Source organism: Etheostoma spectabile, unplaced genomic scaffold, assembly GCF_008692095.1.
Source record: "Etheostoma spectabile isolate EspeVRDwgs_2016 unplaced genomic scaffold, UIUC_Espe_1.0 scaffold00018787, whole genome shotgun sequence".
NCBI classification, from domain to species: Eukaryota; Metazoa; Chordata; class Actinopteri; order Perciformes; family Percidae; genus Etheostoma; species Etheostoma spectabile.
This window is the reverse complement of record NW_022604466.1, coordinates 37544-64059: the sequence shown is the minus strand read 5'-3', so window position 1 is coordinate 64059 and position 26516 is coordinate 37544. Positions and strand designations below refer to the sequence as shown.

At 40.6% G+C, this 26516-nt stretch overlaps 11 non-coding genes and 1 pseudogene across 11 annotated transcripts; 7 read left to right on the top strand and 5 right to left on the bottom strand.

Annotated features, from left to right (window-relative positions):
- Nucleotides 1–1837: 1837 nt before the first annotated feature.
- Nucleotides 1838–1956, bottom strand: LOC116682390 (5S ribosomal RNA). The gene has a single exon (XR_004330422.1). It is a non-coding gene; the product is annotated as a 5S ribosomal RNA (ribosomal RNA).
- Nucleotides 1957–2457: 501 nt separating this feature from the next.
- Nucleotides 2458–2529, top strand: trnag-ucc (transfer RNA glycine (anticodon UCC)). The gene has a single exon. It is a non-coding gene; the product is annotated as a tRNA-Gly (tRNA).
- A 2351-nt stretch (nt 2530–4880) lies between these two features.
- trnav-cac (transfer RNA valine (anticodon CAC)) lies at nt 4881–4953 on the top strand. Its single transcript has one exon. It is a non-coding gene; the product is annotated as a tRNA-Val (tRNA).
- A 1530-nt stretch (nt 4954–6483) lies between these two features.
- Nucleotides 6484–6556, top strand: trnak-uuu (transfer RNA lysine (anticodon UUU)). The gene has a single exon. It is a non-coding gene; the product is annotated as a tRNA-Lys (tRNA).
- Nucleotides 6557–6985: 429 nt separating this feature from the next.
- On the bottom strand, nt 6986–7058 carry trnam-cau (transfer RNA methionine (anticodon CAU)). The gene has a single exon. It is a non-coding gene; the product is annotated as a tRNA-Met (tRNA).
- Nucleotides 7059–8064: 1006 nt separating this feature from the next.
- trnar-ccu (transfer RNA arginine (anticodon CCU)) lies at nt 8065–8137 on the top strand. Its single transcript has one exon. It is a non-coding gene; the product is annotated as a tRNA-Arg (tRNA).
- Nucleotides 8138–9710: 1573 nt separating this feature from the next.
- Nucleotides 9711–9784, top strand: trnan-guu (transfer RNA asparagine (anticodon GUU)). The gene has a single exon. It is a non-coding gene; the product is annotated as a tRNA-Asn (tRNA).
- A 5580-nt stretch (nt 9785–15364) lies between these two features.
- On the top strand, nt 15365–15437 carry trnav-aac (transfer RNA valine (anticodon AAC)). Its single transcript has one exon. It is a non-coding gene; the product is annotated as a tRNA-Val (tRNA).
- Nucleotides 15438–18193: 2756 nt separating this feature from the next.
- trnaw-cca (transfer RNA tryptophan (anticodon CCA)) lies at nt 18194–18265 on the bottom strand. The gene has a single exon. It is a non-coding gene; the product is annotated as a tRNA-Trp (tRNA).
- A 4502-nt stretch (nt 18266–22767) lies between these two features.
- Nucleotides 22768–22839, bottom strand: trnad-guc (transfer RNA aspartic acid (anticodon GUC)). Its single transcript has one exon. It is a non-coding gene; the product is annotated as a tRNA-Asp (tRNA).
- A 241-nt stretch (nt 22840–23080) lies between these two features.
- Nucleotides 23081–23153, top strand: trnav-aac (transfer RNA valine (anticodon AAC)). Its single transcript has one exon. It is a non-coding gene; the product is annotated as a tRNA-Val (tRNA).
- A 1982-nt stretch (nt 23154–25135) lies between these two features.
- Nucleotides 25136–25254, bottom strand: LOC116682391 (uncharacterized; annotated as a pseudogene).
- Between the last annotated feature and the right edge of the window lie 1262 nt (nt 25255–26516).

Below are 26516 nucleotides of genomic sequence, written 5' to 3'. Positions count from 1 at the left end.
ATTTAATATGGACCTGATCTGAAACCAGAACATCGTAAGCACCTTTGATCTGCATTAAAGGATCAAAAGCATTCCTTTGATGTGCCAACATTCTATTTTTTACAGTGACATATCTGATTGGTGGAACTCCCTGTTACCATGGAAATGTTCACTGCACCTGCAAACTCACCAACAGCCCTATTTCCTGCTACTTTGACAAATTCTATGCTTTTCAGAATTTACATTAACAAATAATAAGTTACATTCTTTTTGATTAATGCATATACACATCAACTTTCGTTTCATTAAATAATCACCATTCATTATGTCATCATCACAACTTTCTTTTAGATTGATGCATAGACACTTTCAACTTTCTTTTCTTTACGTCATCATCACAATTCATTGTCATATATACACATTAACTTTATTTTAGATTAATGCACATACACATCAACTTTCTTTTTGATTAATGCATATACACATCAAAATGCTTTTCATTATATCATCAACATTCATTATGCCATCATCACAATTCATTATGTCATCTATACACATCTACTTTTTTTTTAATTAACATAATTTAACATACAATATTTATTGATCCCCAGTGGGGAAATTACAATTTGTTTGTGATCACACACAGGCCTGAAATACACACACATGCTCAGGACCATGCACAAATGGAGAGAGGTATGAGTGAGTAGGCTGGACCAGCACCCTGAGCAGTTGGGGGGGGGGTTCAGTGCCTTGGCATCTCTCCAGCCACCAATCCACACTCTGTACTTTGGTCAACACGGGCACTTGCAAAGGCCGACTGAGCTACTGCCACCACTAAACATTTGACCCCGAGTGATTTAAACACACAACCTTCTGATCTGGAGTCAGACACACTGCCGTTGCGCCACAAGGTCTGCTGATTAATGCATATACACATCAACTTTCTTTTAGATTAACGCATATACACATCAACTTTCTTTGTTAATAAGATCACATAAGATCCCCAGTGGGAAAATTGCAATTTACACTCTGTTAGTAAACACACACAGGTCTGAAAAACACTCACACACGCTCAGGACCTATTCATGCACAAATGGAGAGATGTCAGAGTAAGTGGGCTGCCAGCTGGACCTGTGCCTTTGGGGGGGTTCAGTGCCTTGCTCAAGAGTACCTGGCCGTGCCCAGGAGGTGAAGTGGCATCTCTCCAGCCACATGTGGACTTGAACCGTCATTGTATTATACTTAGACTTATCTTTATTGATCCTTTTGGGATGACTCCCTCAAGGAAATTGAAAGTTACAGCAGCAGTTTTAGCAAGAAAAAGAAATAAAAAATGGATGAAAAAAGACCAACAATAAGAACATTCGTCAAATAAACAAAGAAAAGACCATAAATTATTATTAAAGTGTCAGTGTTGAGTCCAGTGTTAAAGTGATAAAGTGACCAGGTGTGAATTTAAGTCCAGGTGTGCATGTATGTTTGTCTGTATGTAAATTGATTCGTTTATTTAACCTGTTGCCATAGTCATGAATACTTTCTTTCCAAGTTTCTATTTTTCATTACTCTAACTTTTTCTCACTTGGTTTTACCTCTGTCTTTACTGAGACTTGGGTGACTTGTCGTCTCTGTAAATTTGCATCATCCAGAATATATTATTTAGTTAGGATGTGGTCAAACTGAATGCATTTTGAACTGCTACTTGAATAGATGAACACTTTAAGATTGTTTATTTCAGGTCTAAATAAAGATGTTGCTTCCAAAAAAGAAGAAAAAAATACTTGCGTCCTCTATACAGTTTCCTTGTCAGCTCTGCGTCCAGCAAAGAAGAAGCAGCAGCAGCGCCCTCTGCTGATAAAAAAGCATACAGCACCGGGTATTCCCAGGCGGTCTCCCATCCAAGTACTGACCCAGCCCGACCCTGCTTAGCTTCCGAGATCAGACGTGATCGGGCGTGTTCAGGGTAGTATGGCCGTAAGCAAACAAGAGAAAGGAGGAGCTAGTTTTTTTTCCAATTCTTCTGGTGACACTTGGCACTATTTCACATCTTTTATCTGTAGTTCTCTATTCTGTCAGGACTTAATTCTATTTCCCCCACCTCTTTTTTTTGTTTCTTGTTCTGTCTTGGCAAGAAGTAATATGTTCTTGAGCTGTCTGTCCATCTCTACATCAGAATCAGAAACACTTTATTTATCCCTGAAGGGAAACTCTTGAAAAGACTGCTCCTTCGAGCCAGATTTGAACCAGCAACCTAAGGAGTTCAGAATTATGCTTCTACAGTCCTCCAGCCTACCAACTGAGCTATCGAAGGGGGACAATGTGTATGAACACACTTCCCATTCTTGTGAATGTGATAACACAGGATCCCCTGGATGGAATTTCTGACTCATCAGGGCCTGTAGCTCAGTGATAGAGCGCACTTCACAGTCTCAATGCCCAGATGTACAACAAGATTTATTTAAGTAAATATTGCATTGCCCAGCGATGGTGGTATAGTGGTGAGCATAGCTGCCTTCCAAGCAGTTGACCTGGGTTCGATTCCCAGCCATCGCAGTAGCTTTCTTTGAGTGATGTTACTTGGTTGTTTTTTTTTACAAGAAGACAGCAGAAAGGTTACTTGCCCAACTTGGTTTGATAAAACATTAGATCTCTTTGGGCTGCACGATTATGGCCAAAGTGATAACTACGATTATTTTGATCTATATGGAAATTATCACAAGTAATTGTTGATTTTCTACTTCAAAGTGCTAGAAAGACACTGTTTGCACAAATGTTCATAAACTTTAAACACATTGCAAATCGTAGTGTGCTACCTGTGTCTGTGGATCCTCATGGAGGCAGCTTGATTGATTGATATGCTCCCTTATTTGTACCATAACAGAGATCTAATATTTTATCAAATCAGGTTGGGCAAGTAACCTTTCTGGTTATTTCTTGACAAATAAAGCAACTAACCACACAATGAAAACTACTGCAATGGCTGGGAATCTGCCTGGAAGGGAGCTATGCTCACCACTATACCACCATCACTGGACAACACAATTGGTGTCCTTAAAGGTTGGATGTTTCCTTTTTATTAACTTAAGGCATTAAGATCAATTTCCAAAAGATGCTCTTTTTAATTCCTTTTTTTAGTCAACTTCAGCATGGGTTCCTAAACACATGCTTACCACTGCATGCATGTATACCTGCATGGATTTCAAAATGTAGGCCAAGTATGTAGGCCTACTTAAAAAAAGAAACAGAGCCGTATTGAGACACAAAAAAAGAATTTGACAGCAGAAAGCACCATTTTAAGGACACACAGTAGACCTACAATGAAATTGTAATTGCACTGCTTTCAAAATAGTCAGAACCTTCTTCATCACAAAGTGCGTAGGTAAGTTTTAGCTCCCTTCGATAGCTCAGCTGGTAGAGTGGAGTACTATAGCGACATAAAGATGAAATCCACAGGTCGCTGATTCGAAGGAGCCCTCTTTTCCAGAATTTTCCTTCGGTGATAAATAAAGTATTTCTGATTCTGATGTAGAGATGGACGGACGACCCAAAAGCATAATACTTCTTGTCTAGACATAAGAAGAAACAAAAAAAAGAGTTGGGGGAGATAGAGTTAAGCCCTGACAGAATAGAGAACTACAGACAAAAGATGTGAAATAGTGCAAAGTGTGACCAGAAGAATTGGAAAAAAAAATAGAACTACAAAGGACAAAGATTTCTTGCTACTGTGTGTTTATTTAAATATGGGTACACCTACATGTAGGGTGACAAGATTGCAATATAAGCCTTAGAGAGGAGCCGGATACTTGACTAAAACGAGGAACCAGTACAGATAAAGCACTTTTGCTGATTACGAGTATTATACGAGGAATACGAGTCAATATCTGTGCTTGGATAACAGAAATCTAATGTTTCATCAAATCCAGTTGGGCGAGTAACCTTTCTGGCTAATCTTGACAAATAAAGCAAGTAACCACACAATGAAAACTAATGCGATAGCTGGGAATTGAACCCAGGTCAACTGCTTGGAAGGTAACTATGCTCACCACTATACCACCATCGCTTGACACCATAATGTTCACTGAAAATCTTGTAACACATCTGGGCATTGAGACTCAAAATGGGCTCTATCACTGAGCTACAGCCCCTTAAGATCACTGAATGAGAGAAGAAACCCGGGTGGAATATGTAATGATAATGTTGTATATGGCTTCAAAACCTGGTAGTGGCTGGAAATCAAACCATGGCAAAATGCTTGCACTACTATGGTATAAATCATAGTTAAAAACTAACACCCCTGAAAGGAAGCTATTGCAACAGCTGAAACTCCAACATCGGTCAACTGCTTGGAAGATAGCTATTTTTTTACTTTTTCTGAGATCATTGAATAAGAGAAGAACCCTGGGTAAAATATGTAATATTTCTGTTGTGTATGGTTTCAAAACTTGTTGTTTTGAAACAGGAACTTACTCTTTCAAATATTACTCCTTTATCTATCAGTCCTGACCGGACTAGTCCCATGCTGAACACAGCCTGAGCCAAGGCCCGCTTTCCCCTCATGAATAGTCCAACGTGTTTGCTGGGACTTCCTCGAGGCCTAAACTGGTAGAAAAAACTCCTCGTCGGGGAATCAAACCCCGATCTTCCACGTGACAGGCAGATATACTGTCCGTTATACTAACGAGGAATGCCTAAGCTCTGTTTTTGGCAAAATCAATAGGTGGCGCTATTCCAGCATTTATGCCACAGTAAATACATGTAGATATGTTTAGGTTTATTACATATTCGCTGTCACTCAAATCCATGACAAAGTATCTGTGACTAAATCCATATGTCTAACAGCATTTGAAACATTTACAGTAAACTATAAATTTCACCATGAACATGCAAAATATCTTTATTCATCAGTTTCCGTAGTGTAGTGGTTATCATGTTTGCCTCACACGCGAAAGGTCCCCTGTTCGAAACAGCGCAGAAACACATTTCTTTGTTCATGTTGACTTCGCACATTTAAACTCTGCTGAGTTGAACTCTAAATAACCTTCACGGAAAAAATATTCCCGACGTGAAATCGTGGCCAGGCCTACCGCAGTTTCCATAGTGCAATAGTCGTCACATTCAGGAAAATCATGTCTGATATTGATGCAGAAAAACTAGTCCATGCATTCGTGTATGGGTTGTAGGGACTGAATATGTTTTTGGCTTTGCAAAACAGACATGGAAAGCATAGCTATGGAGTCCAAACCAAGATCCTACGTTCTCCCATTCTGTTTCTGGAGTTAGAAACCATAAACAGACTTGAACCCTCAATCTTCTGATCCAAGGTCAGACCCCTTGTCCATTAGGCCACAAGGCTGTACAAAAGATTTTTTTCCAAATCTGAATTGCCAAGGTTTAGCTGAAAATTAGGCTTGACGTAACAATTGTAAAAAAGGCAGACTAATTAGGTGGCCAGTTAGCTTTTGTTGAAGGAAATAGATTGAGTGCTAGGCACATCAGTTACCTGTGACTCATATTGCACTTACTGATCAGACAACCTTACAACTCTATGTTTTTGGCCTTGCAGAGCTGTAGAGATTGAGACTTGTTTTGCGTTAATGGCCGATTTGTGCAAACAAAAGGTGGATACAGATTATCTTGGGCGTAGGGTTTGGCGATTTTAGTACCCCTAAAGTGTCTGCCGGTGCTTAGCATTTTTAGCACCACACTCAAACAATCTGAGCTAACCGGCCTGCTTTTTAACTGTTTAAAAAGAATAGATGTCCAGAAACAATTAAGGCCAAATTGAGCAAAATTGGCAGAGTTCTGGATGAGCTGGATGAGTTGTACACTTTGGCAATTCTGAACACTTTCAGACACTGTTGTATCATGTAAGTAACATGCACAAGTCTTTAAAAAGAAATGTGGCGGTTTTTCATGCAGGTTTGCATCATAACAATGCGGGTGCTATCTCTAAATGAACAATGGCCAACCTACATCCATCTTGTTAGCACCCAAATCTCTGTGCTGATCTCCCTGCTTGGATGGCAAGTCATCTGGTGGATTTTTTCCGTCAAGAGGAAGCTGATCAAGAGGGAGAGTTGTTTTATTGTACCAACTAGCAGTAAAGTTTATTTGTCTGGAGCCATAAAATTGCATTAGGTTATCAACGTTTTCAGCGAAAAAGAAAACCACAGCTCAAGTCCCTGGTAAGGCAACAGCTTGATTCTGGGATATGTATGAAGTGCTCGCTAACGTCATCTGTCATGCAGGTTTGCAGTATGTTCACAGTCTGCTAGTGGCCATGATGAGTTTTGAGCTTTGAGCTTTTTAACAGTTTTGGCCAATTTAGCCAATTTTCAACCAGTTTGTGCAATAACATCTGGTGTTCTCAGGCAATGTGCAAATCGTGGTCTATCCTCCTGCTGTCCAGAAGACCGTGATCATGGCAACAGCTTTTTGGTCTTCATTTACTTGCACTTTAATTTGTAGTTCAGGAGATTGTTTTTCCCACAGTCCATTGTTTTAGAAGCCTGGGTAGCTCAGTCGGTAGAGTATCAGACTTTTAATCTGAGGGTCCAGGGTTCAAGTCCCTGTTCAGGCGTAGAGTTGTACACTCTGCTAGATGAGTTGTCCATTTGACATACCTGTATGGACATGGACCAATTCAGACACTATCATGTGTGTTCCATGCACAAGTCTTTAAAAAGAATTGTGACTGTTTTTCATGAAGGTTTGTATCATAACAATGTTGCTGGTAAGTCTAAATGAACAATGGGCAACCTACATCTGTCTTGCTAGCACCCAAATCTCTGTACTCATCTCCCTGCTTGGATAGTATGTCCAAGGACATACCACATATGTTCTATAACCCTTTTCATTGGTTTGCTACCACTCTTAAATAATTCCTTTCATTGTATCAATCTCAGAAATAACCAAAGAATGACAATTCCATTCATGTGCTTGTGACAGTATTCAACCACCTGTCACTGTATTTTTAGCAGCAGTAGTGTTTTTTGTTTTTTAAAACACCTGCCCCGTGTGAGGGTTGAACTCACGACCTTCAGATTATGAGACTGACGCGCTGCCTACTGCGCCAACGAGGCAATAAAAGACATTGCAATGGTTGGGAAAATCTCAGAAAAACTAACAATTTGGTCGTCAATCTTAATAAAAACAATGTATGTGGAGACCTATGTTCTCACACAAAGGCTAAGATCAACACTAGATGCTTTGTAATGACCCCATGAAAAGGGGAGACAAAAGACTGTGTGCAAAGGTTGTATACATGTATGCAAGGTGTATGCATGGATGAGTGTGAGGTATGGTGTCAGTGATTTTGCTGGACAGTGTAAAACTAACAAAGATGAGCGGGAGAGGTGCTGGACTGAGAGCACCTCTAGGGCAATCACAGATGCCCAACCAATAATAAAACACTACTGAGTGAATGCTTTCAGAAAATGAAGAACTTGTTCAGAAAGCTTAATGAAGCTTCATTTGACCATAACTATTAACCACTTGAACCTGGTAAAAGGTATGAGGTACTCATGCATAGCTAGCCAGTGATTTACCTCCTGTAGATGGTGGTCGGCATGCCAACGAGGCTTGGAAATTGGCAGATGGTGATTCAGAAGAGATGTAACAGTTTAAAGTTTAAAGTAACTTAATTTTCTAGATTGTCCGCCTACAGTGCCAACGAGAGCTCTTCTCTAATATTACCGGGTACGCCATAGCTGTTCCACTTTAGAAGGTATTGTTGATCTCAGAAACAATAGACAGCACCATCTTATCACAACGCCCATGTTTGTGTTCCTTCAAAGTTTGCAAAAACATTCATCTGAACTCGCAAATCAATTGATGAGATTTTGGAGGTCAAAGGTTCAATGTCAAGGTGACTGTGTCCTCATGTCTGGCCATCCGATTCTTGTGAATGCAATATCCCTGAACGCCTAGAGGGAAGCACTTTAAATTTGGCATACATAACCACTAGGAGTTGCGGATGAACTGATTTCGATTTTGGAGGTCAAAGTCAAGGTTACTGTTTCATTACGTCTCCTGAACTGTATATGTATTTCTCCTGAACTGGTGATGGGGATGCTTTGGGGATGTAAAGCCCCAGTGGCCTAATGGATAAGGCACTGGCCTCCTAAGCCAGGGATTGTGGGTTAGAGTCCCATCTGGGGTGAATTTCAGCAGATTGGCCTAATGGAAGTGTCTTGAGGCCTCTGACCCAGAGGTTGATGGATTGAAACCATCCTCTGCTAACTCTGATTTCCATGGTGAGATGATATAACTGCTGGAAAAGTTGTTGACAGCCCATGAAAAGTGGAAAGTCATGTTCTGGCAGATTAAAAAATTGACCTCCACTACCCTGTCAGGATCCTGTAGTAATGCTGACTTTCCAGTGATGTGGTTGGGCTGTTTACAGGTTTCGATCATATCCATTGGTTGCACGGATGGGACATCAATACCCCGGTTCTATCACCTGATCGCTGTCTTGTTTTTGTCGTTCAACGACTATTTGGGCTCACACCTTAACACACCTAAAACACACCTAAAATCATGCTGCACCTCAAAGGACTCTCAAGCACTCCCAGGTGTGCTTTTGCAGAAGAGCGCCTTGTTTTCTTTTAGCTTGGGAAAAGGCTTTAGCTTATGACAAGGTAAACAGATTGCACCATAGTGATACTCATTAGTGTGTCCACTTCAGTTATGTATTGAAGCACATCCTTAGAGCTAATGGCCCTCATTTATTAACCTAACGTACGACAGGCTTCACGTGAGATTCATGAAATGTTCGTATCACACCAATCAGAGCGTAAGAATGATCGTACATTGATAAATGCAGCGGCAAGAAACGATTGTAATTTAAATATCACGCCCCAATATATTCTCAGTTTTGAGGCCTCGCCTCTATTATTTATGACACGGCCAGACATAATCCGGCTAAGAAGCGGCACTTTTCAGAAGTGGGGATTTAAAGCCTGACATCCCAGGTGCTCTGGTGCAGCCAGATACCACCAGGCCCAGGGGAATATGCCGCCTAAGAAAAATGCAATCCTACCCGATGAGAAGAATAAACATTGTGAAAATAACGAAAATATGAATACATTAAACATATACGGGCATTAAGCAGTCTCAGTCTTTGGATGGTATAGGTAGCGCCCCGTCAGACATGTCATGATATAGCAGGTTCTCATGACTGAGAACCTACTATATCATGACAAGTTTAATTTAATATATAATAATTTTTGAGACAGGTCCTACTGAAGATGTGTTGGATCAGTCAGGATGGCCGAGCGGTCTAAGGCGCTGCATTCAGGTCGCAGTCTCCACTGGAGGTGTGGGTTCACATCCCACTTCTGGCAACTAGTATTTTCATTTGGAACTAATGTCTAAGAGTTGATATTGGGAATAAAGAACTTAGCAGTTCTTTGTATTTAAGAGGACATGAATGTGCATGAGAGAAGCAATTCCAAGTGCAGCGTTTTGTGAGCATCTTTAATGTCAACACATGTAAAGTTCCTTAGGGGCCCGTAGTGGATGAAATGGTAAAACATTTGGCCCTGGATGCATAGAATTCCTGCCATATTGAGAGACAAAGTTTGGGTGTCCTGAAAAAAGGGTCTTGAACTCTATCTCGCCGACCTCTTTTTTTTACTGTTTGTTGTTATGTCACGGCAAGAAGTATTATGCTTTTGAGTCGTTTGTCCATCTCTACATCAGAATCAGAAATAAAAAAACATCAGACATATGCAGTCTCTGTGGCACAATAGGTCAGCGCAGTCGGCTGTTAACCGAAAGGACGGTGGTTCGAGTCCACCCAGGGACGTTTGATGCTTAAATAATCTGGAGTGAGCCAACTCTGGGATTTATCCTTCTTCAGGAGACTATAGAGCAGCCTGAAGATAACCCAAGTGGCCTTATGTCTATCAGAAGATACAGTTCTGGAAACCATGTACATATTAATCTTTACAGTCATCAGAGATGGGAAGCAACGAAGTACAAATACTTTGTTAACAAAATAACGAAGTACAAACACTTCATTACTGTACTCAAGTAAATTTTGTGGATATTTTTACTTTACTCTTTATTTTTTTTGGCGACTTTTTACTTTTACTCCTTACATTTTACCACAATATCGGTACTTTCTACTCCCTACATTTTACAAAATTGGCTTGTTACTTTAGTTTTGTACTAAAGGTTGTCTATCAGGTGTGATTTGGAGTCCATGTCGGAGAATAGCGAGGACACGCGCCTCACACCACGAGCAGGCGCGCACGGCACACAGAGACAAAAGTGAGAGAAAAGAAAAACAGACTAGCTGTCTGGAGGATAACCAGTTGAGATCGTGTGCGTCTTTGAGAACTGTAAGTCATAGAACTGATGTTGTCAGTTCATGTAAGCCTGTTGTTGTATTGGTCTGTAGTTCTGGTACATTTAAAAGTTAGCTTGTTTACGTTCTTCTACTGTTACCTAGGTTACACCTGGCTGTTGATTCGATATAATGGCGATTGTTGAACGTCCTTGCTCATTAAGATAATGTAATTAGTAGTTGGTTTATTGTTATTATTTACTAGCATATATGATTCCTATACATTGTGTATGGTAGCCTTTACAATGTTGTTTATTTCATTTATTACCACACACACATTCATAGCAGAGCTGCCCCCCCCCATGTTTATACTGATGATTGATTGTAATAAAGCAGTAACAGAGAGTTGTCTCCGTCTGTGTTTTAACAGACACACCTGGGCCGAAGTTGGAAACCACAATCAGCTTTAAATCCAGTTCTAATCTAGTCCTCACTAAATTTCAAATAATTTCCCTGGAGTTACCATTACAAAATTTAATCTAATTAAATTGGAACATACACAGACTTCTCACAAAATCACACTTGAATTCATATCTTGCTACTCGGTCAGAATCTTATTAACCTGGAGTCCCAGTCTCTGTCAATATAAATAGGCTATATGTTTACATATGTTTTAGGCCTATTGGCAGACGGCCATTTAAAATGTAGGCAATGGCATATAAAGAATAAAGAATAAAGAGTCTTTTTTCCATGTCTACTGTAGTTTCTCAGTGTGCTCTCTAGTAACATGTGTCTGGTCCAGGGAGCTTTGTCATTCATAAGGCTACTTTTACTTTTATATTTTAATTATATTGCTAAGCCTGTACAGATGGAGGAGAGATGAAATGTGTCAGTAATATAGGAGATTGTTGGCTGGAAGTATGGAGATACTAATATGCATTACTTAAAAGGAGAAAACTAAAAATATTCTATGGTCATGTAAGTATGTGTTTTCCAATAAAAAGATTGACTTGAGAATAATTACTTGGTCTATAAATGATGCTCAGAGGCCCCACATGGCCCTATTGATATTACTCATATGAATAATTCAAATCTGTATGGTTCCCTCTGTTTAGGAGAGCCAAATCACATTAAAAAAATCACATTCTGTGTAGTAAATACTTTTAATTAATTTTGTAATTCTTTCAAGGTGGTGGGCATGCTGGTGTCTGATGTTTCAACGTATCAACGCATATATAGAAAACCAATAAACGGTGATGATAGCGCCCCCTAAGGGCCAAACTTCACCAAATTTGGTACAGAGCCAAAAGAAAAAGTGTATTTGCATCTCCTGATCACAGCACGTCTTACTGTACTGCTAGTTGGAACATAACTGATAAAAAAGTTATTCATTTGCAAGAAGAATGTGAGAGAAGTGAATGTACTCCTTCCCCATCACAATCCAGCTCTACTAAACAGAAACAGTTCAGTAAAAGTAGTTTTAGCTCTGCTGTAAAGTGGGACTTACCTCTCCAAAGGGTTGGATGGAAATGTACTGGAACTCTGTCAATGTTCTAGTTCCAGTTTGACTATCAATCTGATTGATAAACCTAATGTTGTGTCTTTAAAAACAGAACAGGGACAGAGGTAGTTTTTTATGTGATGTAGGCTATGATTGGTATTATGCAAATCACGCACTATAAATATGGTAGAGAAGAAGAAACAGATAGTGGCAGTAAAGTCAGATATTTTAATAAGTGGAAGAAATAATATGATTATATTATTAGAGTCTACTTGAAGCTTTTTATATTTGTCTCTCTCTCTCACTCACACACCCGCACACACACACACACACACACACACACACACACACACACACTGTACTACCACGTTGTTCTGTGATTAAAGACAGATTCTCATTTATTATCCATCTGAACGGTTTACAACCCGGGAAACGTCACCGTAGTAACGTCATCAGCACCTAATTCCATCTTTCTCATTCTAGCTGGAGGCAACTATTGTGTCTTGTGCTCGTGCAAAATCACATTTGATCACACAGCTTATTTGCTATTTGCTTCTAATTCCAATATTCTTTGGAGTTATACTGTAATATTACAGATTACATTGTTATGAAAACTAAAAGTATATTTAGTCCTTTATGTCCTTTATGGCGAAGATTAAGATTCATAGAAGGGTTAGAATGTGTGACATCACACATTCTCTAATGACACTGATATGGAAGGTTTAGTGTGCTGTCACAAGTGTGTGACATCACGTCCTTTCATGACGTTCTGTGGCTTTGAACACAGACTCTGTATCTTACCGAGAGATACAACCTTTCACTTGAACCCTGTCCTCCATTAAGAGACACATCTTTGTTGGAACAGAGCTCAAAACTCAAAACACTTTTCTAATCTGCAATACAGCAGTAATAGTACAAAATATTCCAGTACCGCAAGAAATATTGTTAAAATATCTTCAAAAATATTTTCTGTGGCTATCATGGTGACCAGCGCCTGGCTTGAGGACCTGAGAAAAGCCCTTCTGGAGGTCCAAAACCAAAACGATGAGCTGGTCTCAATGAATGCTGGCCTGGTGGAGGAGAAGGGGAAAATCTTTAAGGCTCTACAGTCAGAATGATCCATGAGGAAACCTAAAGAACCACGAGAAACTCAAGGATGAAGAGATCCGCCTTCTTAAGGACAGGTTGGTCCAAGACAAAAACCTCACGGAGTTAGTCAGACGCCACTGGAGCTCAGAGTTCAACGGGTTCAATGGATCCATTAAAGAGGAGGACAAGAGCAGGAGACAGGCCTGGCAGGACGAGGTCAACTGTGGACGATGAGAATGATAGCCTAAGTACTGCGTTTATCTCTCTATTAGATTCTATTGGCTTCTCTCAAAGTGTTCATAAACCGACTCCCCGTTTTAACCTCAACCTTGATCTTGTTCTGGTGTATGATGTTGAAATTGAACATTTGATAGTGTTCCCACAGAATCCCTTTTTATCTGACCACTGTTTGATAACTTTGGAGTTTACTCAAAATCCTCAAATAAGCTGTTGCTATGCAGAAAGTCACACAGCTGTTTGGCAACTGCTTTCTCAAGAATCTTAAAGAGAAATGGAAGGTTGGACATAGGTCTATAGTTGGCTAAAACATCTGGATCAAGGTTGGGCTTTTTCAGAAGAGGTTTATTTACAGATACTTTAAAGTGCTGTGGTACATAGCCTGTTAATAAAGACAGATTGGATATATCTAGTAGAGAAGTGTTGACTAATGGTCAAACTTCTTTAAGTAGCCTAGTCGGGATGGGGTCTAATAGGCAGGGTGATGGTTTAGATGAAGAAATAACTGAATTAAATTGATAAAGATCAAGTGAAGCAAAGCAGTCTAAACATGTATCTGGTTTTACAGCTGTTTCCAAGGTTCCTGAGTTTAGAGATAAGTCAGTGCCAGTTAAAGGCAGGTCTTGGTGAATTTTGCTTCTAATAGTCTAATATTATCATTGAAGAATCTCATAAAGTCATTACTGCTTAGAGCTATGGGAATACTTGGCTCAGTAGAGCTGTGGCCTTCCATCAGCCTGGCTACAGTGCTGAAAAGGAACCTGGGGTTGTTCCTATTTTCCTCTTTAATGACGAGTAGTACGCTGCTCTGGTTATACGGAGGGCCATCCTATAAGTTTTAAGACTATCTTGCCAAATTATACAAGAATCTTCCAGTTTGGTGGAACGCCAACTCTTCTCAAGTTTCCGCGTTATTTGCTTTAATTTGCGTGTTTCAGTGTTATACCATGGAGCTAACCGTCTTGGTTTTATATGGAATTTTCGGGTTTCTGTAAATAACATTACAGAAGATGGTCTGGACCTGCTCTTTTATGAAAAGCGCAATAAGTGTTGTTGTGATTTGGCGCTATATAAATAAAATTGAATTGAATTAAATTACCTGAACCTCAACTTCCTAGCCTCATAGTTGATGTTTTACATTCTTGGATCCGTCTTAGGTTCCTGCTGTCTGCCTACGTTCCTGGATCCTGAAGTAGGTGATCATATCGTCACTGAAAACATATCTTTGATAGCAGGATCATTCTCAATCCTTTTGTAAAACCTTTGTCTTTCTTGGAGTATATCCACTATAATACATTCTTAAAAAATTTCGTATCTTTTGCTATGGTTAGGCCTCGTATCCAAACTACTCTGGCAGATGATACTAGTGTCGATGTAGCCTTGGGAAATAATTAGCAGCTGGTAGACAGATCTCCCCATCGGGAAATAAAACCCCAGTCTTCCGTGTGAGAAGCGGAGGCGACCATCCAAAGTTTCAGTAGTATTGTGGTTTTTGTGTTGGAACAAGTTGCACTGTTTGAAATAAGCTTTTGAGATACAAGAACATCTTCACTTGGGACAGCAATTGACTCCCAACCCGATGGGAGAGATCCTGAGCTTTGAGATTTGGAGGGGCTGACTTTGATTACGAATGCTTGACACTGGACTTCAATCTGCCCCAGTGGGTGCTGTAGATCACTGTTTGATGAAGCCCACAGAACAACATTCCTGGAAAGAGCAGAAAAGGAATTATAAGGTGCCCAGACTTGACACTCTCCCAACTCCTGCGGCACCTTGTGACGTTTTGTTCATGTCCAGGAGTTGTGCTCTTTCAATCGCTTGAAAATATTCCCATTTAGGATCAAGAGTTCTCCTCCCATGCTGAACACAGCTTGAGCCAGGGCCCACTTTCCCGAGTAGTCCCATGCATTCGCCGGGACTTCCTCGAGGCCTTGCATTAGTTAGCTGGTAGAAAAATCTCCCCGTCAGGGAATCAAACCCCAATCTTCTGCGTGACAGGCGCAGATACTGTCCATTATACTAACGAGGAATGCCCAAGCTTAATATTTGGCACATCAAGAAATAGGTGGCGCTATTCCAACATTTAGACCACAGTCAATGCATGTAGAAATATTTAGGTTTACTACATATTTGCTGTCATTCAAATCCATGACAAAGCATCTGTGACTGAATCTAGTTTAAAATCTCTATTTTGTAGCATTTTGAACATTTGCAGTAAAATAAAAAATGTGCATTTTCCCACAAATATGCAAAATAAATGCATTTCATCAGTTTCCGTAGTTTAGTGGTTATCACGTTTGCCTAACACGCGAAAGGTCCCCTGTTTGAAACAGGGCGGAAACACATTTCTTTGTTTGTATTGACTTCGCACAATCAAACTCTGCGAAGTTAAACTCTCCGTAACCTTCACGGAAAAATCTCCTTGACGTGAAATCGTGGCCAGGCCTACCAAAGTTTCCCCAGTGCAGTAGTCATCACATTCAGAGATTCAGGAATATCAAATTTAAAATTCATGCAGAAAAACTAGTCCACGCATTTGTTACTTCTAAGCTGGATTACTCCAGTTCTTTATTATCAGGTTGCTTAAAAGAGTCCATAAAGGTTCTTCAGCTGATCCAGAATGCTGCAGCACGTGTTCTGATAGGAACCAGGAAAAGAGATCACATCTCAGGCACTGGGAGTTTAACTTCCAGAAGCCTCTGGTTTCTGAGGACCCAGAGGATAAAACTGTGTGGACTAGGAGATGATCAGAGAATTCATTCAGTACTGTCCCATACTGAAGGACTTTAAAGTGTTTTGAGATATATATTCTATCTATTCGGGTTTGTCTTCTGGTCGAACCGAGTAAACTGGACCCCGACAGGATGGATACAGCGACACACATCTAATAATTCAGCTTCTTCACAAATTTCTTTTAAAAGCTTCCCTTCAGATAGTAATTTATAAATGTTGGGACTAACTATATCATCTTTATTGGTAACTGTATTAAAATCACCACATAGAATAAGTTTATAACCAACAGTTAAAAGCGCTTTTAAATAATTGAGTTTTTCTAACTCTGTCCGGAGCAGTATACACGTTGATCACGCAATATTTTTCACCTCTGTAATAAAAATCAATCATGAGTAGTCTACCTGGTATTAAATCTCTTCTACGTATTAGAACAACATCACTAGATTTAAAGAATATCCCGACGCCATCAGCTCTGCTCTCTCCAATAGATACCACACTCTGCCCTTTACTCCACCTTTTACAAACATCTGCGACATCATCATAGGTGTTCAGTCTGAGCTCCTGAGTACATAAGATGTCAAAGTCTGTATCTAAAAGATATTTCAACTTAGTTTCTCTGAATTTACTCGACTGGATGCCGGGTATTCCAGGTAGAAATTTTAAGACAGGACATGGTACTTTAGAGAGAGCTGAGCCTATGGCGTCGGCTTGTCATCCAAGCGTTTACAATCTTTTTTATGGGGTGTCTCAAGATACCGTTTTTTCTTCTTTTTAAACACCTCAATGTGGGGTTCAGTTTGGGACTCTGGAGCAGCGAACTCCGGTGTAGGGGAGAACGAGCCAGAGTTACTGACCCCGGAGACAATGTCCTCTTTATCAGCGGAGAGCAGCGGGGTGCTTGCTGCTCGTTGGCCGGCTGTCAGTCCCGTGGAGCTAAAGTCAGAGCTGGGACTCTCACTCGCGCTCTCGTAACTCTGTTCATTGTCCTCATAATCATCACTATCATCACTCATACTATCAATACCACTAATCTTCAACTCATCCTCACCTGTTTGACGGGGAGCCACAGAAGGGGCGACCCTGGTCTGCAGGGTGGAGGGTTGAACGGGGGGCTGCTGCTTCGGTCTTCCAGGCTGCTGAGATGCTGGATTTTGTAGTTTCTCACCGGGCTGCCGAGATGCTGGATGTTGTAGTTTCTCACCGGGCTGCCAAGATGCTGGATGTTGTAGTTTCTCACCGGGCTGCTGAGATGCTGGATGTTGTAGTTTCTCACCGGGCTGACGAGATGATGGATGTTGTTGCGGTTTCTCACCGGCTGTTGAGATGACGGATGTTGTAGTTTCTCACCGGGCTGCTGAGTTGTTGGAAGTTGCGGTTTCTCACCGGGCTGCTGAGTTGTTGGATGTTGCGGTTTCTCACCGGGCTGCTGACTCGCTGGCTGCCGCTGCGGACCTCCGGGATGTGGCGGAGGTCCTCGCTGGGGACCGCCGCGGGAAGGGGGAGCGGTGGAGTCTCCTTGTTGAGTGGATCCCTTGGTCTTGTTAGCGAATGATTCAGGACAACTGAAGAACGTGTGTCCTTTTGCACCGCACAGGGAGCACTCACTCTCGCTCTGGCAGGTGGCTTTGTGGCCCAGTTTCCCACATCACCAACACTTAATGGTGGGGCAGTCTTTAACTTGGTGATCAGTTGCTTGGCAAATAAAACACTTGGTAACTTGGCCAGTGTAGATAATTTGGCCGTTGTCTGGACCCAGAGAGATGGAATTTGGGATTTGTACAAGGTTACCAGCGGTGTCGGTTTGCATGCGAACTTTATATTTCCGCACGCCGTACCATATTTCATACTTGTCTATTGGTTTGTAAACTGGCTGGAGTATTTCGCAGTATCTTTTCAGGTAGCGCTCTATATCGTAGTCAGAAACTATACCTGTCCAGAACTTAACAACGATCGTTAAAGTGTCTATAGCCACAGACGACTCCACGCACCAATCTCGTCATTTTGGCTCATTAGTCTTTGCTGCTGCGTCTTCCAGGAAACGACGAAGGGGGGGCTCCTGGTAGAACACCAGCTCAAAGTCTTTTTTATTGGGTAAACCAATAAATGAACATATGTCCGTCGGACTCACCCATGTTGATTGAAATAAAAGCTCTTCTGCCACGTAGTCACAAGTGGGCACTAGGCCATTACCTACAAATTTTTATCTTGCCCAAAATTGGCTGAATTTAGTAGAGTATGGAGCTGCCTGAGGAAGGGGATAAACAGACTCAGCCGAGTCTATGTCCGGTTTTTCCTTGGCCAGACATTTTTAGATGTTCTCGTAAGTATCAACTCAGAGAAGTGAACTACTGCCACTCCTAAACATTTGACCTCGACGTGACTTGAACACGCAACCTTCTGATCTGGAGTCAGACGCGCTACCGTTGCGACACGACGTCCAGTGATAATTGCCTATACACATCAACTTTCTTTTTAATTAATGAATATCCACATCAACTTTCTTTTTAATTAATGAATATAAACATCAACTTTCTTTTAGATTAATGCATATACACATCAACTTTCTTTTTTATTAATGCATAAACACATCAACTTTCTTTTTAATTAATGAATATCCACATCAACTTTCTTTTTAATTAATGAATATAAACATCAACTTTCTTTTAGATTAATGCATATACACATCAACTTTCTTTTAGATTAATGCATATACACATCAACTTTCTTTTTTATTAATGCATATACACATCAACTTTTTTTTAGATTAAAATTATCACTTCCAAGGTTGGCTCAGTCCGAAACGGAATAGATAAGAAGGTTGGTCCAAAACCTGTTCTGTGATTAAAGACAGATTCTTATTTAACATCCATCTTAACGGTTTACAACCTGGGAAACGTCACCGTAGTAACGTTATCAGCACCTAATTCCATCTTTCTCATAGTAGCTGGAGGCAACTATTGTGTCTTGTGCTCATGCAAAATCACATTTGATCACACAGCTTATTTGCTATTTGCTTGTAATTCCAATATTCTTTGGAGTTATACTGTAATATTGCTGATTACATTGTTTTAACAACAATAAAACAATAACAATAAACAATACAATAACAATAAACAACAATATTTATGTCCTTTATGAAGAAGATTAAGATTCATAGAAGGGTTAGAATGTGTGACATCACACATTCTCTAATGACACTGATATAGAAGGTTTAGTGTGATGTCACAAGCGTGTGACATAACACGTCCTTTCATGACGTTCTGTGGCTTTGAACACAGACCCTGTATCTTACCGAGAGACACAACCTTTCACTTGAACCCTGTCCTCCATTAAGAGACACATCTTTGTTGGAACAGAGCTCAAACATTAAAACACTTTTCTAAACTGCAATACAGCAGTATTACTACTAGATACTCTATTACCGCAAGAAATATTGGTAAAATATCTTCAAAAATATTTTTTGACTATCATGGCAACTGCCATGATAGCCACAAAAAACGCCAGCTGGGAGGAGGCCTTGGGGAAGACCCAGGACTAGGTGGAGAGATTATATCTCCAACCTGGCCTGGGAACGCCTCAAGATCCCCCAATTGGAGCTGGTTGATGTGGCTCGGGAAAGGGAAGTTTGGGGTCCCCTACTGGAGCTGCTGCCCCCGCGACCCAATACCGGATGAGCGGTCGAAGATGGATGGATGGATCCTGGCAACCAGCGCCTGGCTTGAGGACCTGAGAAAAGCCCTTCTGGAGGTCCAAAACCAAAACGAGGAGCTGGTCTCAGTGAATGCTGGCCTGGTGGAGGAGAAGGGGAAAATCCTCAAGGCTCTACAGTCAGAAAGATCCATGAGGAAAAACCTAAAGAACCACGAGAAACTCAAGGATGAAAAGATCCACATTCTTAAGGAAAGGTTGGTCCAAGACAAAAACCTCACGGAGTCAGTCAGACGCCACTGAAGCTGAGAGTTCAACGGGTTCAATGGATCCATTAAAGAGGAGGACAATAGCAGGAGACAGGCCTGGCAGGACGAGGTCAACTGTGGACGATGAGAATGATAGCCTTAGTACTGCGTTTATCTCTCTATTAGATTCTATTGGCTTCTCTCAAAGTGTTCATAAACCGACTCACCGTTTAACCTCAACCTTGATCTTGTTCTGGTGTATGGTTTTGAAATTGAACATTTGATAGTGTTCCCACAGAATCCCTTTTTATCTGACCACTGTTTGATAACTTTTGATTTTATTCTGCTGAACTACACGCCAGTAGGCAAAAACTTCTATACAAGATGTCTATCGGATAGTGCTGTAGCAAAATTTAAGGATGTGATTCTATCAGCTTTTAAGTCATTCCCAAGTCACAAAGTAACGGAGGATTCCTATGCTAATTTTGGTCCCTCCCAAATCGATCATTTTGTTGATAGTGCAGCAGGCTCGCTGCGAATGACACTTGACTCTGTTGCCCCTCTAAAAAAGAAGATGATAAAACCAAGACGGTTAGCTCCATGGTATAACACTGAAACACGCAAATTAAAGCAAATATCGCAGAAACTTGAGAAGAGTTGGCGTTCCACCAAACTGGAAGATTCTCGTATAATTTGGCAAGATAGTCTTAAAACGTATAGGAAGGCCCTCCGTAATGCCAGAGCAGCGTACTACTCGTCATTAATAGAGGAAAATAGGAACAACCCCAGGTTTCTTTTCAGCACAGTAGCCAGGCTGATGCAAGGCCATAGCTCTACTGAGCGAAGTATTCCCATAGCTCTAAGCAGTAACAACTTTATGAGATTCTTCAATGATAAAATTATAACAATTAGAAGCAAAATTCACCAACACCTGCCTTTTAAATGGCACTGACTTATCTCTAAACTCTGGAACCTTAGAAACAGCTGTAAAACCAGATACATGTTTAGACTGCTTTGCTTCACTTGATCTTCAATTTAATTCAATTATGTCTTCATCTAAACCATCACCCTGCCTATTAGACCCCATCCCGACAAGGCTACTTAAACAAGTTTTACCCTTAGTCAACAGTTCTCTACTAGATATAACCAATCGGTCTTTACTTAAAGGCTATGTAACACAGTACTTTAAAGTAACTGTAATTAAACCTCTTCTGAAAAAGCCCAACCTTGATCCAGATGTTTTAGCCAACTATAGACCCATGTCCAACCTTCCATTTCTCTCTAAGATTCTTGAGAAAGCAGTCGCCAAACAGCTGTGTGACTTTCTGCATAGCAACAGCTTATTTGAGGATTTTGAGTCAGGATTTAGAGTTAAGTTGTCTAATTGCCTCAGACAAAGGATTTATCTTTGTAATGGTGTTATTAGATTATTAGTGCTGCTTTTTTTCACCGATGTAATATTGCAAAAATCAATTTCCATAGTGAAGTAGTAATCACAATCACATCAGGAATTCAGAATATCCTGTCTAAAATTGATGCAGAAAAACTAGTCCAACGCATTTGTTACTTCTAAGATGGATTACTCCAGTTCTTTATTATCAGGCTGCTTGAAAGAGTCCATAAAGATTCTTCAGTGATCCAGAATGCTGCAGCACGTGTTCTGATAGGAACCAGGAAAAGAGATCACATCTCTCCTGGTTTGGCTTCTCTGCATTGGCTTTCCTGTAAAATCCAGAATAGAATTTAAATCCTTCTTCTCACCTACAAAGCTCTTCATGTTCAAGCACCATCTTATCTTAAAGAGCTCATTGTACCTTATTACCCCACCAGAGCACTGCGCTCCCAGAATGCAGGTTCCTTGTGGTTCATAAAGTCTCCAAAGTAGAATGGGAGCCAGAGTGTTCAGCTATCAAGCTCCTCACCTGTGGAACCAGTTCCCGTTTGGGTTCAGGAGGCAGACACCATCTCCACATTTAGAGTAGCTTGAGCCTTCCTCTTTGATGAAGCTTATAGTTAGTGCTGGCTCAGTTTTTCCTTGCCTCTTTCGCCTAGTGTTTGCTCTTGGTGGGAATTTTCAGGTTTCTGGTAAATAACATCACAGAAGATGGTCTGGACCTGCTCTCTTATGAAAGCACAATGAATAAGTGTTGTTGTGATTTGTCGCTATATAATAAAATTGAATTGAATTAAATTACCTGAACCTCAACTCCTAGCCTCATAGTTGATGTTTTACATTCTGGATCCGTCTTAGGTTCCTGCGGTCTGCCTACGTCCAGGATCCTGAAGTAGGTGATCATATCGTCACTGAACACTGAAAACATATCTTTGATAGCGGATCATTCTCAATCTTTTTGTAAAACCGTTGTCTTTCTTTGAGTATATCCGCTATAATACATTCTTAAAAAATGCATATCTTTGCTATGGTTGGGCCTTGTATCCAAACTACTCTGGCAGATGATACTAGTGTCGATGTAGCCTGGGAATAATTAGCAGCTGGTAGATAGATCTCCCCATCGGAAATAAAACCCCAGTCTCCGTGTGAGAGGTGGAGGCGACCATCCAAAGTTTCAGTATTATTGTGGTTTTTGGTTGGAAGAAGTTGCACGTTTGAAATAAGCTTTTGAGATACAAGAACGTCTTCACTTGGGACAGAATTGACTCCCAACCCGAGGGAGAGATCCTGAGCATTGAGATTTGGAGGGGCTGACTTTGATTACGAATGCTTGACACTGGACTTCAATCTGCCCCAGTGGGTGCTGTAGATCACTGTTTGATGAAGCCCACAGAACAACATAATCTGAAAGAGCAGAAGAGGAATATAAGGTGCCCAGAATTGACCTCTCCCACCTTCTGCTGCGCCTTGTGAGGTGCTGTTCATGTCCAGTAGATATGCTTTTTCCATCGCTTGACGATATTCCCATTTAGGGTCAGGAGTTCTCCTCCCATGCTGAACACAGCTTGAGCTAAGGCCCACTTTCCCGAGTAGTCCCACGCGTTCGCCGGGACTTCCTCGAGGCCTTGCATTGGTTAGCTGGTAGAAAAATCTCCCCGTCGGGGAATCGAACCCCGATCTTCCGCGTGACAGGCGGAGATACTGTCCATTATACTAACAAGGAATGCCCAAGCTTAATATTTGGCACATCAAGAAATAGGTGGCGCTAATCCAACATTCAGACCACAGTCAATGCATGTAGAAATATTTAGGTTTACTTCATATTTGCTATCATTCAAATCCATGACAAAGCATCTGTGACTGAATCTAGTTTAAAATCTCTATTTTGTAGCTTTTTGAACATTTGCAGTAAAATAAAAATGGTGCATTTTCCCACAAACATGCAAAATAAATGCTTTTCGTCAGTTTCTGTAGTGTAGTGGTTATCACATTCGCCTAACACGCGAAAGGTCCCCTGTTCGAAACAGGGCGGAAACACATTTCTTTGTTTGTATTGACTTCGCACAATCAAACTCTGCGAAGTTAAACTCTCCATGACATTCACGGAAAAATCTCCCTGACGTGAAATCGTGGCCAGGCCTACCGAAGTTTCCCCAGTGCAGTAGTCATCACATTCAGAGATTCAGGAGTATCCTGTCGAAAATTGATGCAGAAAAACTAGTCCACGCATTTGTTACTTCTAAGCTGGATTTCTCCAATTCTTTATTATCAGGCTGTTTAAAAGAGTCCATAAAGATTCTTCAGTTGATCCAGAATGCTGCAGCACGTGTTCTGATAGGAACCAGGAAAAGAAAAACAAAATTGCGTTTGTTAGTATTAGAACACTGACAATACCGATGACGTCACTGGCATGGTAGGACCTGCGAATGTATATAGACAACGGCTGCAGCACATAATATACACACAAAAAAAGTCATTTTAATGGCACGGGTAAAGCATTTGAACCTGTCAGGGACAGGCCTCTAGTGTCTGACTACCACCTAATGGAGGACGATCAGTTTCAGGCTCCACCTTCAGTACAGGATCGTTTGGGGGGGAGTGACAGTGACCGGTGCACGTGTGTATCTGTGTGTGTGTGTGTGTGTGTGTGTGGGCGCAGCTTACTATCATGCACTCTCCTTTATTGTATCCAAGCACATTATGCAGTTTAGGAAATAGACTGCTTATATATCGTGTGCATTTAGAGAAAATTGAAAAACATGGTTAAGGTCCTGTTTGTTTACAAAAATAGAGGCAGATAAATGGAAAATGTAACTGGACCATTAATCTAATGGTATCGCTTGTTAGCTGAATGTAGGAGAGTTACCCCAGTTTGACCATAGATGCACGGAGGATTCACGAGTTTTGCCGTTTACTTTAGGCTAGTGCAGAGTTGGCAGATTTTTACTATGAAACTAGCAACTGTTTCTGCATCAACAATGTGCCCTGAGACGGTGAACATCAGCTAGCTTCAGGGTCAGTAGAGAGGGACGTTGGATTTTGTGGTTTAGTCAGCTGCTAGTAAACACATTATTATTGATCTGTGATATCGTTTATTTATACAGTCTATGGTCGGAGTACTAGCTTGTGGAGTTTGTCATAAGAGTGCTTCAGACGTATTTAGTTGCAAGTCCAGTCGTTTGGTATCTAGCTTGGTGTTGTGTCTCAATTTCAAGTAATGCCCAGTGTGTCAGTCTCCGTTTTGTTGAACAGCCTACACGTTGGGCTTTATTTTTGTAAGTGACTATGTTTCGTGTATGTGAACACAACATTACATCCTGCCCTTTGCCTAGTAGACTTCATAGTATGCTGGATAACAGGTAAACATAGCACCCTCTCTGTCCTCTGCCTGCCGTGAGCGTTTCAGCGCCGTCTGCAGCAGCTAGCAACAGTGGTGTTACTTGCTGGTGGTCTATCGGTCTGCTCTGTACTGGAGCCTGAAGGCCTCAGGTTTCAGTCTGTTGGACTTAACCCTCACTCTAAATAGTGTGTCGCTAAAAAATACATTTTTCTGCACCTTGCTAGTACTTTAACTACCTTCACCTTGGAATCAAGGAGTTGATTTGCTTTTTGCTCTTTTTTGCACTATAATTAACACTTCTGAAACATTTTCAAGAGTTATTTGATTTGTTTTGTTCCACATTGATTCATTTATTTAGCCTGTTGGTACACTTATAAATGCTTTCATGTATTTCCAAGTTTCTATTTTTCATTACTGTAATTAATTCTCAATTTTCTTACCTCTGTCTTTACTTAGACTTGGGTGACTTGTCGTCTTCCAGAACATATTATTTATTTATGATGTGGTCAAACTGCAAGTATTTTGAACTCCTACTTGAATTGTTGAACACTGTGAGATTGTTTATTTTAATTCTAAATAAGAATGGTGCTTCAAAAAAAAAAAAGTTACGTCCTTTATACAGTTTCCTTGTCACCTCTGCGTCCAGCAAAGAAGTCAAAGCGCCTTATGCTAACTAAAAAGCTTACAGCACCAGGTATTCCCAGGCGGTCTCCCATCCAAGTACTAAGCCAGCCCAACCCTGTTTGGCTTCCGACATCAGACGAGAGCAGGCGCTTTCAGGGTGGTGTGGCCGTAAGCAAGTGCATTGGGTGAAATCCAGCTATTTCTAGACGTGAAAACCTGAAGGTTTTCAAAACTGTTGAATAAACAGCTTGGGGTTGAGGAATACTGAACTACATGTAATCACACTAATAGTTCACGTACACATTTTTCCGTAGCTTGCTAGTAGTTAGGAAGTTAGGGTTAGGGGGTTAGGGTTAGGGTTAGGGTGTTAGGGGGTTAGGGATAGGGTTGGGGTTGAGGAATACTGAACTACATTTAATCACACTAATAGTTCACGTATACATTTTTCCGTATGTGCTAGTAGTTCAACTACCTTCACCTTGGAATCAAGGAGTTGACTTGCTTTTTGCTCTTTTTTGCTTGTTTATTTTAATTCTAAATAAGAATGGTGCCTCAAAAAAAAAAAAGTTACGTCCTCTATACAGTTTCCTTGTCAGCTCTGCGTCCAGCAAAGAAGTCACAGCGCCTTATGCTAATGAAAAAAAGCTTACAGCAGACTTAAGTTGTATCTGAGGAACAGGAGATCAGCACAGGCCATGATCGAAGAATGCAGGCACATTTTAGTCTGGTAAATTTCAGGGATTTTTACACTGGGAAGGAACTACTAATCTTGCGATTGACAGACTATCTGCCCCAATACAGCCACATTATACGGTGCAGAACTCAGGCATTCCCACTCTCTAAAACACCATCACCAAAAATGTCACTTAAAACTTCTGAAATGTTACAGTTCTAGAATGTTACTTGGCAGTTCTAGAATGTTAGGTTGAAGTTCTGGAATGTTAAGCTGCCATTCTACAATGTTAGCTTTAAATTCTAGAATGTTAAGCTACAGTTCTAGAATGTTAGGTTAAAGTTCTAGAATTTAAAGATGCAGTTCTAGAAAGTTAAGCTTTAGTTAGAAATCTAAGTTGCAATAGGTTGAAGTTTTAGAATTTTTATAAGTTGCGTTCCCAAAATGTTGCTCATAGTCCTAAAAGGTTACATTGTAGTTCTAGAATGGTAAGCTGCAGTTCTAGAATGTTAGGTTTAAGTTCAAGAATGTTAAGCTGCAGTTCTGGAATGTTAAGTTGCAGTTCTAGAACAATAAGATGTAGTTTTCGAATTTTAAGAGTTATGGTCCGAAAATCTTACTTACAGTTCTCAATGCTATGTTGTAGTTGTAGAATGTTAGGTTTGAGTTCTAGAATGTTAGTATTCAGTTCTAGAATGTTAGGTTTAACTTCAAGAATGTTAACCTGCAGTTCTGGAATGTTAAGTTGCAGTTCTGGAACAAT